We start from the raw sequence: 13,580 nt of genomic DNA on the forward strand, positions 1-13,580 counted from the left end.
GAATGCCTGCACTATTTACACAAACTTAAAATAGCGAAACAGGTACCTGAAATTTGATTAAGATTGCTTTGAAATTTAACACAAATTTCTACTGTGCATGAACTCAGAAAAATTTCAAACTACATATACTGAATGAAGACAATGACATTTAGCTTAAAGCCTACGTTAACGCATATACCCCAAATGACAACAAACATCCCCTTTATTGAATGTTTGCATTACACAAAACATTTACCCACCACCCCACTACGATGTTGATGCAGGCCCAGAAAAACCTATGCTTGACATCCTACAGAGACGTGCCTTGAGAAACTTTCAAGGGTCTGTGCTTCATTTCCGTGGCTCCTTTTATATTTCTAATGTACAGAAACAAGTTCCCAGGCTTTTAAATGGCACTTTAAAGAGATGCTTGGCTAAAAAAGTTTTGCACTTGTCCTTTGTGTTAATGTCAAGATGATGTAGTGCTGTAGAATGAAAGAACGAAGAAAATCTTGGTTATGATATTTTGCCAATCTACAAGATGGGAATGCTAACTAGAAATAAGAAAATGAGCTTTATTTGCTGTTGTTATTTTAGAAACAGGAATGTGGAAAAACCCATTCAAAGACTGTGTAAGCTCAACTGCGTTCAGGTAAAGGAAGGAAGCTGTCATATTTCAAACCAACCCCCTCCCAATTTATTATAGGCAGAGCCAGGGCCATCCCCACAGGGTGCGGAGCCTGGAGCGGAAGTGGCGGATTCCTCTCTTCTGGGATCGACCGTGCCGGCCAATAGCACCAGCCTGCAAGCCCCCCCGCAAAGCAGTTGCCCCGATTTGCCATACCCAAGGGACAGCTCTGGGCAGAACTCGCATCTTTGCCTAAAGTTAAAGTTGCTTAACACTGTCCATTATAAGTCCCAATTTTTGATTGCTTATGCTCTGCCAAATTTTAAATGCTTGGGTTGAAATTTTTCATATTTTTCATGTATCTGTGCCTGGCTGAGTTCTTTTTGAAAATTATCACTATATATTGTGTCTAAGATGGATATAACTCAGATTGCTAAGGAAAACTGACAAGCAAGAATCAATTTGCTCCTTTCCTCATTCTTTTTGTTGCTTTTCTATGTGGAGAAAGTCTGTCTGTCATTAATGACAAGCCAGAAACATGTCAAAACTTACTTGGGAAGACCTTGACTAACGCTGGACTTACTGCCTTCTGGAGTCTTCTCACCTAACAGAGAGAACTTGCAATAAAGCTTCTTCATAAGAAAAGGGAAGGGGCATTCATCACTCTTACACATGCTACATTTCTCCATGTGAACAGGAATTGGGCCTTGGGATTGGGAGTTTCTCCAGGTTTATACTGAATTTAAGGCATGGCAAATTCAGAAAGCCTGGGTGTTCCATGAGGAACGCAATACATATCAAAGAGGATAACAATGCTTTTTCTTTTGCATGCCTCTTCTTACTCACACACAGCATTACTATTCTTACAGAGCTTGATCCTGCTCTCTTTGAATTCAGTGGCAAAACTTCCATTGACTTCAACAGTAGAGAGTTTAGGCCCACAGTATGCATCTATTATGATGACCTAGTAATCATCCAAATCTGATAATCATATACATAACTAGCCCAAATTACAAGACTAAAGTGAAGAAGGTAGGCCAGAAGCAGCACTTTTAGAACTCAGGCACTAGTTCCAGAAGTCTTTCTATTTATAAGACAATCAAGCCCTCTCTTGTCTTGAAGCGGCATAATCCTAAAAGCTTAAAACTACGTTTAAAATCAATGATTTTCTGGATTCTCATTGAAGTTTATCAGAACAGTTAGTGGGATCTTTTGTTTTTATTGAATAAGTACAGGTCACTGTAGCAGGGCAGTCACCCCACTCCAGCCCTGAAAGGGTTAAAAGACAGCCCTTGGAGAGGACTGGGGCTGAGAGCCAATAAGAAGAGGCTGGGAGGCAGCCAATCAGGGCCAGGCTGGGCCCTATAAAAGGGCTGCTGGGCCAGAAGGCAAAGTGTCTCTCTCTAGCTTTGGAGAGAGATGGACCTAGCTGCCTGAAGGAGCAAGGGTACATGAAGCCGAGCAGTGCTGGGGAAGGGCAAAAGGAGCTAGGGAACTCCAGCCGGGCAACTCCCCAGACTGAGGCCTTGGTAAAGGCCTAAGGAGGTACTGGGGCTGCAGAGGTGCAGCCCAGGGATAGGCAAAGGCAGCAGGTCCAACCCCCTTGCCAGTGATGAGTGGCCATTACAGACTGCAGTCTGCCCCAGAGAATGGGGACTAGATGATGACTGGCAGTAGCCACTGAGGCAAGATGGACTTAGAAGGTTGGGGGTTCCCCTGGGAGGGGAGACCCAGAGTGTGGGGGTACTGCTGCGGGGCAGAACCCCAAGGTAAAGGGCACCGAGGTCCGGGAGGGACAGGGGGGCCTGAGGCAGGCGAGACAGTGGCTAGCACAGGGCGCTACAAGGGCTGGAATTCAGCTAATTCCCTAACGACCAGCAGGAGGCACCGTGCCAGTGAGTGCTCGATCTGCTACAGTCACCTTTAAGAGTCTCAAGAAAATATTACATACTTTTCCCCATGGAAAGATTTTTGCTTAGCTTTATCAACATGTTGCTTTCACACAAATACTTCTGGTTCAGTGCTTGGGCTGAGGTTCAGTTAAGTTTTTATTTGTTTTCTGAACTGGTTCATTTAGCCCACTTAAAATTACCCTAATTAAAAGCAGATTTTATAACTCTGACTACAGGTGTGCTCCATGCTGGCAAATCCTTGTGAATCAGCAAAGATAAAAGGGATGAAGAATGATGCAGTATACATTATTGTTTCCGTATACATTACGACTTTCCTCCTCCTCTTCCCTCCTCCCATTCCAAAAGCATTGTTGAGTTTGAGATGTAACCAAGGTTAAAATGAAAATGCATTCTGTGAAACCAGGAGCCATCAGAGCAAGAAAGTCTTGCTGAATAATATACGAACATCTGTATTGTTTTCAGCCTGCCAACTGTCCTGCTTGACCTGCATATCTTTTCCTTTTGTTGCCTACTGTCATATTTCGCTTCACAAGGGTGATATCCCCTAAAAGATAAAAGCTAATGGCAGAAGCATGTCAAACTCTGAAAGATATGCTGACTATTGAGAACAATTCACACAATGGACCACTGTGCAGATGTGTAGTCATACTCTAAAGAGGCCTTCTTTGATCAGAGAGATAGTTACCTCACCAGTTTGTAGTCAGACCCTATACAACTGATCTATATAAAATAGTGTAAGAAAATTGCACACCATTGAACCAGAGAATTTGCCATGCCATCAAGATTAACATTAAGATTGGACAGGTTGATGTTTAGAAATGGTAACTAACAAAACTATAGTGATTTATTCAGCAGTCTGAGTGCAGAATCGAATTGGGTGAATACTGTAAAAAGATATTCCCAACCATTTTGTTCCAGAAGAAAACCCCAACAGTAACCTCCTCGCATTTGCTTCTACAGTATCTGAACTACTTTTTTTTTTTTCCTCCATATGGCTGAACTTTTGTACAAACGAATGCTGGCAGAAAGAGTCATATCTATGTTGTTATATGTTTGCATGAGTACTCACAACAACACAGTGCGTGCAAGCATTTTGAAAGCTTTTAATGTGCTTGCAAGTAACCCAGTCAGAAAGTCCAAACAATAATATGTGAATTAGATGGCTAATCACCAGTGTGAATAGTGAAAGCAACAGGCATAATGAAAAGTTTGGGAACAGTTGCTACTGCAGGCTGAAATATGGTTACATAAACCATTTGGTTAATAACTCCAAATAACAAATAAATATTTCAAAATCAAAGCCTGTTAATGAATAATTAGAAATAAGAGAAAGAAATGAAACTTGTCAATATAAACAGTTTGCTATTAACAGTTCACCTAACCCTAGTGGTGATCAAAGTATAATCCAGTGCAAATATCTCAAAGGTCCTTGAGTTTTTGTATTTAATTCTTCTCAACTGTTTACATTCGACTGTCCTAGCTCTCATCCACTGTAAGGTGCACAGGAGAGCAAATAAAAGTAAAATGGAGCAGAAAAGCCCCAAAAGCAGCAGAAGACAGGGAATCAGCAAAGCCACCTAGCACACTCCTTCTGCCAAGAAGTTCACAGAAACTCTCCAAATACAAAGATGGTCTTGTGATGAAAGTATGAAACTGGGACTCAGGCAACTTGGATTCAATTCCCAGCTCTGCCAGAGAGTGCGATCTTGGGCAAGTCTGTGCTTCAGTTTTCCATCTATAAAACTGGGGTAGTAATACTTTCCTTCCTCATGGGGGCGCTGGGAAGGTAAATTTTTTAATGTCTGAGAGGCGCTCAGATACTAAGGTGATGGATTCCATAAAAGTACTTAAATAGACCAAATTAGATAAACAGAGCCCCGCCCAGAGATCCAGAGCTGCCAATCATGTCTAGCTAGCCAGTGAGGACAATCCCACCATGTTTCCTGTCAAAATTTTCTGTCTCTGCAGTGAGGCAGACATTTCGTAAACTCCGCTTCTCACACAGAACTGGACTCTGACTTTTCAGCCTTATATAGCAATGAGTGTTCTTCAATTTGATCTTAATAGTCTCAGTTATTTTGGTCGATTCTTTCAGATTTTGAACAAATGTTGAGCTTTCTTTTTATGTTCTTCTCCAGCATAGAACAAGTTCTCCTTGATTAAAAAGAAAACGATGGACAATGGAAGGAGGCTGAAGCCAAATCCCACCATTTCAGCCAATGCTACTTTAGAGACCAATAAGGGGGAAAATCTGTATTTTGATTGCTCTGCTATTCCAGAAGAACCCAGTGATTTGTCAGACTCTTATGAGGCTGCTCAGGGAGTGCACCTAACAGTCTCGCACAATAGCTCAAAGCTTCTATAGTGACAACTGAATTCTGGTAAGAATTTCCTGGGGAGTAGCTGAACCTACATCCAACATTTCAAGATTTTTGGTTTCTAATGAAAGCATCAGCAATCTGGCACCTAAAGTTATATGTTGGATAACTTGTAAAGTACTTGAAAAGGAAAAAAGGGCAAGTCTTGCTACTCACTCTGCCCAAGTGGTGTCTGGGATGGATTTGTACCTGCAGGAATCTACTTCCTCAGATAAAGAAAACATCTTCTTGTCTGTTGTTCCATAAGGTTAGCTCCATGTCAAATAAATAAATGAGGATACAGGAAAAACTGCATCGGATCGACTTATTCTTCGGATTTCAATAAAAGAGGAAAAGAAAAAAGGTGGCAGAGAATGCTTTCAAATATACAAGGGGAAAAAACCCCAAAGTAAAAAACAAAAATCCAGAAAATGTTATTTCATTTTATTCCTTTTCTGACTCCTTGTTCATTTAGGAAGATGAGCTGCTGGATTCAGACATTGGCGCTTGATTCAGGACACACTGTTTCCCCTTGATTATTTCCAGATAATGAGAATAAAAAAGTAAAGACGACTTTCTGAATTCAGAAAAACAGAGCAAGAGGAGGTTAGACGCTTATCTGGTAAATATTTCCAGTTATGTAAAACAAAATAAATAGGTATTCCAAACATTCCAGTCCTGGGAGTTGCCATGAAAGTGTAACGGGAGTAAATGTAGCAGCTTAACCACTTCCATGCAGTGTTACATATCCGATGATACAGTATGTGATTGGACATGCTGTACGGGATTTGAAATTGCAGGAAACAGCAAAGGGAGTTAATAGACAATACATTACATTTTACAAATATCAGAAGGACAAGTCAGCCCACATATAAATTGCTAAATATTGTGATATAGTGGGGAAAGAGCAGCCTGTATCTGCGAAGAGTATGAGATATCAAGGAATATTACTAAGCATCTTGAAGAGATTCCCCCCACCCGCCAGATAACAACAATCCAGGGGATCAGAGAAGGAGAAGTATACCCAGCTTCGCAGACTGCTGGAATTAACGGCTTCACGTATTAGTTATATTATGAATAATACTGTGTGTGAGTCAACTTTTATTGACAAAGTGCAAATCAGCAGAGGAAAACAAACAGAAAGAAACAAGTTACAGTCACTACCATGTTCAGTAGGAACCAGCAACACAGTGCAAGGATCCTTGCTGTATGGCCCACCAAGAGCTATTGTTATATACATGCAAGACTCCAAAGATAGAGAGGATGCATTTCAGGGAAATGGTCAAGAGCCAAAAATTGATGGGCATCCATTTTCTGGAGCCAAGCACTTGACCGCTGTTAGTACTCTATCAGCACTCAGGGGACCAACACGTTTTGATAATATAGGGCAGTGCCATAATAGTGTCCTATAGACAAAGGGGAAAGAAGAAGCATCACTTTGTGACTAGAGGCCACGGCAGGTTTCAGAGTAGCAGCCGTGTTAGTCTGTATCCACAAAAAGAACAGGAGTGCTTATGGCACCTTAGAAACTAACAAATTTATTAGAGCATAAGCTTTCGTGAGCTACAGCTCACTTCATCGGATGCACAGAATGGAACATATAGTAAGAAGATGTATATATGTACACACACAGAGAAGTGGAAGTTGCCATACAAACTGTAAAAAGCTAATTAATTAAGATGAGCTATTATCAGCAAGAGAAAACAACTTTTGTAGTGATAATCAAGATGGCCCATTTAGACAGTTGACAAGAAGGTGTGAGGATACTTAACATGGGGAAATAGATTCAGTATGTGTAATGGCACATGACAATGTGTAACGATAAGGCCATGACACTCTCTGAGTGGGAGAGACAATATATGCTTTTCTTCCAAGTAATTCACCTAAAGGTCAGTCTCCCAAATCAGAATGGTAGAGGGTTTTGCACTCACTTTTCCCAAGCATAGATGACAATGCAAGAAGAAAGGCAGTGGAGAATCTGGCCCTGATTTCCCAAGCAGTCTGGCTGAATAAGGCAACATAAGACAACATAGCACCATAGTAATGAAGTCCACATCCATCAGCTTTCCACTGAATAGTATCCATTATGTGAGTCCAAAAAGAGAATTCATGCTTCCAAGGAAACTGCAAAACCATCCTGTGTATTTAGTAGTGTTCATACTTTTTGTCTATTGTTTACAAGAGTGGTTCCCAAACTTTTTCCGCCGCTTGTGCAGGGAAAGTCCCTGGCGGGCCGCGCCGGTTTGTTTACCTGCCGTGTCCGCAGATTCAGCCAATCGCAGCTCCCAGTGGCCACGGTTCACTGTTCTGGGCCAATGGGAGCTGCTGGAAGCAGCGCGGGCTGGGGGACATACTGGCTGCCACTTCCAGCAGCCCCCACTGGCCTCGAGCAGTGAACTGCAGGCACTGGGAGCCGCGATCGGCCGAACCTGCAGACGCAGCAGGTAAACAAACCGGCCCGGCCCGCCAGCAGCTTTCCCTGCACAAGCGGTGGAACAAGTTTGGGAACCACTGGTTTACAACAATGGGTTTGCAAAGGAGAAGCCTGATTATTTCTGTTTACGGCAAATTATAGTTAAACAATTTTTTCTTAGTAGGGGCCAATCCTGCTCCAATTTATGTCATTGGGAATTTTGTCAAAGTTGGATGTTTGCTTTTGGAAATCCCACTATCTGCAATGCCCATCTGCATTTTTAGATGACTGAATGCATTTAAAAATCTTACCCTTCTTGTCTCTTCTTCAGTGCAATTAACTGAGCAGTTATAATTTAAAAACACGGTTAATGCTAAACATATATATATATATATGTAAGTGTTTTCTCATGTTTTATTCTAAGGGAAAAATATAAGAGGAACAAGTACTTCTGGAGTAATATATATATATATATATATATATATATATATATACACACACACTACCAAGAATATGCCATAAGTTAACTAAAACTTTAGTCCCAATTATATGTATTGTGATAAAGTTCTTCCTCTACCTTGGTGGGTCCTGCACTTATTGGCAGATTTTGCTCGTATCAGAGATTCACAGTAGCTCTCAGTTGACCACTTTCATAGCTCAGATCTGCTGTTCACTCAGATAACCTCATCACTGGCCAGCATGGGAAAAAAAGAGTAAGAACAATCCCCGCAGTTTCTGCTGATCCACCATGTAGGTCGGGGAACAGCTCAGAGACCTTCCCCTCTGGTGGAACCTCCTGTGTTGGGTCAGGAGTTGGGAGGTTTGGGTGGGAAACCAGGCCCACACTCTACCCTGGGTTCCAGCCCAGGACCCTGTTGACTGCAGCTGTCTAGAGTGCCTTCTGGAACAGCTGCGCAACAGCTACAACTCCCTGGGCTACTTCCCCATGGCCTCCTCCCAACACCTTCTTTATCCTCACCACAGGACCTTCCTCCTGATGTCTGTTAACACTTGTACTCCTCAGTCCTCCAGCTACAAATCCTCTCACTCCCAGCTCCTTACGTGCACCTCACTAACTGGAGTGACAGTCTTTTTAAACCAGGTGTCCTGATTAGCCTTAATTAATTCTAGCAGCTTCCCAATTGGCTGCAGGTGTCCTAATTAGCCTGCCTGCCTTAATTAGTTCTAGAAAGTTCCTGAGTGTTATGGAATAGTCCCTGTTATCTTACCCAGGGAAAAGGGACCTGCTTAACCTGGAACTAATGTATCTACCTACGACCACTATCTTGTAGCCATCTGGCCTGATGTGTATATATTTAAAATTCTTGCCAACTGACACCTAGTACACCACATTTTAGCCCAATGTGAGTTTTTAAATCAAAGGCTGTATGTCCTTGCCTTTTCTGAAAAAAAAAAAAAAAAAAAACAACAATGGTAGAAGAAAGGGAACAAATTAATAAAAAAAGTTGTGAAGTCTGACAGATGACCTCTCTTTTGTTATTATTACTTTTTATATGAATTAGATTGTAAGCTCCTGATTATGGCAGGAAATGTATTATTGATTCTTAGCTCACTTACACTCGTGCAAAACAGGAGTAACTACAACAAACTCAATGGAGATAAACTGGTGTCCCAGTAAGATCAGACTCAAACCCAATTCACAATGCCAGGCACATCTATAATGTGTGGCAAATTGCTGGCATGACTATGATGGGTCTCGCGCTTTCTCTTCTTGGGTGGGGGTTCAGGGCACTGTTTCTTGTCCCTGAACTGGGATATTAACTGCCCCACTAGTGTCCTAGAGGAGGGGAGTGGAGAGGGAGGGACCCAGGCCCGCCCTCAACTCTGGGTCCCAGCCCAGGGGCCCTAGGGATAGCAGTAAACTACTAGAACTAGTGGTTCCCTCCCCTGGGCTACTTCCCTCTCCTGCCCTTCAGCTTGTGGGGCTTCCTGCCCTCCCTCTGCACAAACTAGGTGTCCCTTTACCTAGGGTCTTGGTCTTCTTAGCCCACCGCAGCACTTCTCCAAACTCTCCTCTGCTTCCCTCCAAACTGCTCTCTGCTCCAACACCAATCCACTCTGCCTCAACTCCTCCACTTGTCTGATTGAAGCAGGATTTTTTTATCATGTGACTGGCTTCAGGTGCTTTAATTAATTTATAGCAAATTTTCTTCCCTCTACAGGGAGTAAGTTTCCCTTCTAACACTCTCCTGCTGCCCTCTGGCCATGCTGTATCACAAATGATACACACAAATATTTGATAATAGTAATTCTTCCCTAACATCCACCTGTTCCAGAGAAATAGTAGAAGCAGGGAGTGTGGCCTTGAACAACTGGAGGCTGGGACTCCATGAGAATCTGTGGTCTCAACTTCTTGGCTCCCCAGCCATACAAGAGGAGGCTATCCCCAACCAGTCAGAGAGACTCTGGATAGAATGACAGGTTTCAGAGTAACAGCCGTGTTAGTCTGTATTCGCAAAAAGAAAATGAGTACTTGTGGCACCTTAGAGACTAACCAATTTATTTGAGCATGAGCTTTCGTGAGCTACAGCTCACTTCATCAGATGCATACCGTGGAAACTGTAGCAGACTTTATATATACACAGAGAATATGAAACAATACCTCCTCCCACTCCACTGTCCTGCTGGTAATAGCTTATCTAAAGTGATCATCAGGTGGGCCATTTCCAGCACAAATCCAGGTTTTCTCACCCTCCACCCCCCCACACAAAAGCACCAGCAGGAGAGTGAATAGTGGAAGGGAAATCCTTGTGTTGCTACATTTCTACCTTCTCCCATTTAAATCTACAGGAACAAGGGAGTTTTGCTGCATTCCATGACACACAGCAGAGGCCCAAATTCTAACCCTATGAATGGGGTTTAAACTGGAAAATGCTGACATTAGCTACTCTGTTTAACAACTTAATGAGGGAAGGAGACAGAACAAGATTAGTGCAAAATTTACACAACAAAGATCATTGTGATGATTGTGTAAAAGCAGCCAATCTAAGTAATTGCTCATTCTTGAATCTTTATAGCTCAAGACAAGAATGGAATTAGTTGTCTCCAGTTTGCAATAAAAAGCACAGATCATTAATATAACCCTTGAAATTAGTTCCGACTACATTTTGATGTCCTGGCATTTAATGGTTATGAAGTAACACCTCTACTGATGCTCAAACTCCTGGGTAGATAAAGAAAGCTACAAGTTCCACCTGAACCAATCATGAATAAGCTCAATGTAGTCTAGGTTTGATTCACAGCAGCACCATTTTGTTTGACACAAACATATAGATGCTGTGAGCAACAGACAGAAGCAATCATCAATGTATAAATATTTACAATAAATACAAATGTAAATGTTTTCCCATGTTTTCTTATAAGGGAAAAATACAGGAGGAACAAGAACTTCTGGAGTAATATATATATTTATTCATTTATTACCTCAGATATCTCTGGTTGAAATCCACTCTGCATACATAAATCCCAAGTAATCAAGCTCTGTGAGGGTGGAACAGTAGGGGAGGTAAAATCCACCCCCAAACTAGGGGCAAGATGCATCGTTGCTGCTATTTAACAATAATACCCACGGCCTCTCTGCACAATTATATTGGGTGCTGGGGCCAATGTGTCCACATAAACATAGATCTGTGGTCCTGTCCCAGGCTTAGCCCCCACTGTGGCATTCTGTGTTGGGCTATGGAAAGCTGGTGCACTTTTTACATGATGCTCTGCACCACAGTAAAATTCATCCCACCTGCATTTCAATATATAATTCAGTATCAATGCAAAACTATGACAAGCGTATTAACCCAAGTTCATGCCTCCAAGGAAAGAGAAGAAGGGAGCTTTTTGGAGTGTAACAGGCCACTTCCAGGAGCAAATCTAGATGTTGGTGAGAATCTTCAGAGTCATGTTTCAGGATCAGCCATTTAGAGACTGATCACAGCACATTAAAAATTAATTAATCTGCCACCAAATAATGCCTATTTGGATATAAGTTCTCAGAACTCAAGGTTATCTCTCGGACCATTCTATAGCAGCATCACTTTACAGTAGCATTGCTTGTGGGAAGTCAGGGTTGGTTGCTTCCCTCCTGTTTCAATTGCAGCTACTTATAGTTTTAAACAGGATACATGCCCTTTGGGAATTAATAAAACAGGTTTGACATGATGCACTAAAGGAAAAGTTACACTTTCACACCAGTGCAACTCAGTCTATTGAAGTCAGCTGCATTTGACTCTGGGCTACACATGTAAAGTGATCAACTTTTGGAGCAACTTTGGTTAATGGATTTGGTGTCCACAGCCCCTGCTATTCATTCCTTTGTCTGTACAGCAGCACTTCACAAGAATCCTGTAACATCTGAGCTGCTAGTCCTTCTACTGCTACCAGGGAAATTTGAAAGGATCTCAGTTGTCTGAAAGAGCAAATGCGCACAAGACAAATGCTGAATACATCTGCAGAGGAAAACAGGTTCTGAAAAAGTTCTCACTCCCCTTCAGCAGCCACTGTCCTGTTCCTCAAAGTCTGCATTAATGCAGTACTCAAGCATTAACGTGTGAAATGACCCTTCCTTGCTCCTGAGAAATGCTAGCTGGTTGTTGACAGGCCACAATTTACCAAATGATAATCTTCTCAGCAGCTTTCCCAATTCTTCTTCTCTTTTCCACATTTCCTGTCTACCCCTAAGTGCCTTTCACACTCGGTGTCCATGCAAACATGTTCCATATTACACAGAGGCTATCAGATTGTCATTTCCATCGTCAATGTGCCAGACAGCATTCCATTAAAAAAAAGAAAAGGCGTTATACCCTGGGAAGGGGAGATGGAAAGGTACACCTCTATCTCAACAGGAAACATCAGCAGAGGGATAGACATGGAGCATGGTGTTTTGATGTGTTTTTAAATGTGCTACCTAATTGATATCAGCCTCTTAAGCCTGGTCTACTCACAACATTCCACTGGTTTAAATTAACTAATGGTGTGAAGTTAAACCTATGTATTAGTTTAACCAGCACAACTTTGTGTGTGGACATGCATATATTTTAAACAAAGCTTGTACCAGTTTAGTTTGCCCTTGTAAATTTACCAGTACTGTATAACCTTTTAAAAAATGATTTAAGTGTGTCCACACATAAATGCATCTGATGCATCCGATGAAGTGAGCTGTAGCTCACGAAAGCTTATGCTCAAATAAATTTGTTAGTCTCTAAGGTGCCACAAGTACTCTTTTTCTTTTCACACACAAAGTTGCACTGGATTAATTAAAAAGGTTGACCATCACACCCTTTGGTAAACAAAGCAACTATTGTGTATAGACAAGCCCTTACACCAACTCTACCCAGATACCCACCTGGGGAATAAGCACAGTGTAGATTTTTGCTAACTCTTCTGGAGATTACAACTGAGCTTAGCTTGGTACCTATTTTAGACCTTCAGTTCGCAAAAGAAGTCACTGTCACTGCAACTGCTTTACACAAGTGGCCACAATTAACTATTAAAGTATGTTTTACGGAAACTTTACACTATATACAGATGTAGCTGCTTACATACAATGCAATACATTGGAGAATTAAGACCATTACATTTAAACAATGGTGTTGCACCATTGTGAAAGGAGAATGTAATGCTATGGATGACCAAGAAACACAGGAAATTACAAAATGCTGTAGATTTTGGCAGAACTTATACCAATACCTAAAGTTAAGGTTTCCTGATACTTTCTATTGTAAGTTCCTGTTTTCAGTTGCTTTTAACTTTGCCAAACTTTAACCGCTCTCACTGAAATGTCCATATTTGTTCTCTGCCTCAGGCAGAATTTTATTTTTAAAGTTTCAGCACAAAAATAGTTCAGTGTTTCTTAGAACAAGATTAGGGGGAAATGGTAGTTTTTCCAATACAAAATAATTTTTCCAATCATTTTCTGACAAACTTCTGTGCTTCAATGCTTCAGAGCAGGAAATTGGAAATTTGGCAGGGTAAAAGTCCTTGGGCCAGGAGGTGCCTTTTGCTGTCATCATGAAAATCTGCCCAGATTTGGCTAAATTTTATGTCTCTGAAAAGTGTAATTTGCACATGCCCTGTAGAACTTCTTAGAGAACTGTTACTGAAATTTCCAAACCTTCTATCTGTAACGAACATGCTCCAGCCCACCTGAGCTCATTAGATGTCAACTATGCTGACCCACCTACAGAATAGGCACTGGCTACAACTTTGGATAGAGGGGACATGGCAGCAGTAGCATCAGCAGCTGCCCTGCTAGCCTAGGAAAAGGAGTGTTTGGTTAA

General features: G+C 41.7%; 1 protein-coding gene across 3 annotated transcripts in view; it reads right to left on the bottom strand.

The window, feature by feature from the left end:
- LOC125637150 (proprotein convertase subtilisin/kexin type 5) overlaps nucleotides 1-13,580 on the bottom strand; it is a 305,277-nt gene that overhangs the window by 176,316 nt on the left and 115,381 nt on the right. The gene's annotated exons all lie outside the window — the stretch shown is intronic.

The sequence above is a fragment of the Caretta caretta genome, chromosome 5 (genome assembly GCF_965140235.1).
Source record: "Caretta caretta isolate rCarCar2 chromosome 5, rCarCar1.hap1, whole genome shotgun sequence".
NCBI classification, from domain to species: domain Eukaryota; kingdom Metazoa; phylum Chordata; order Testudines; family Cheloniidae; genus Caretta; species Caretta caretta.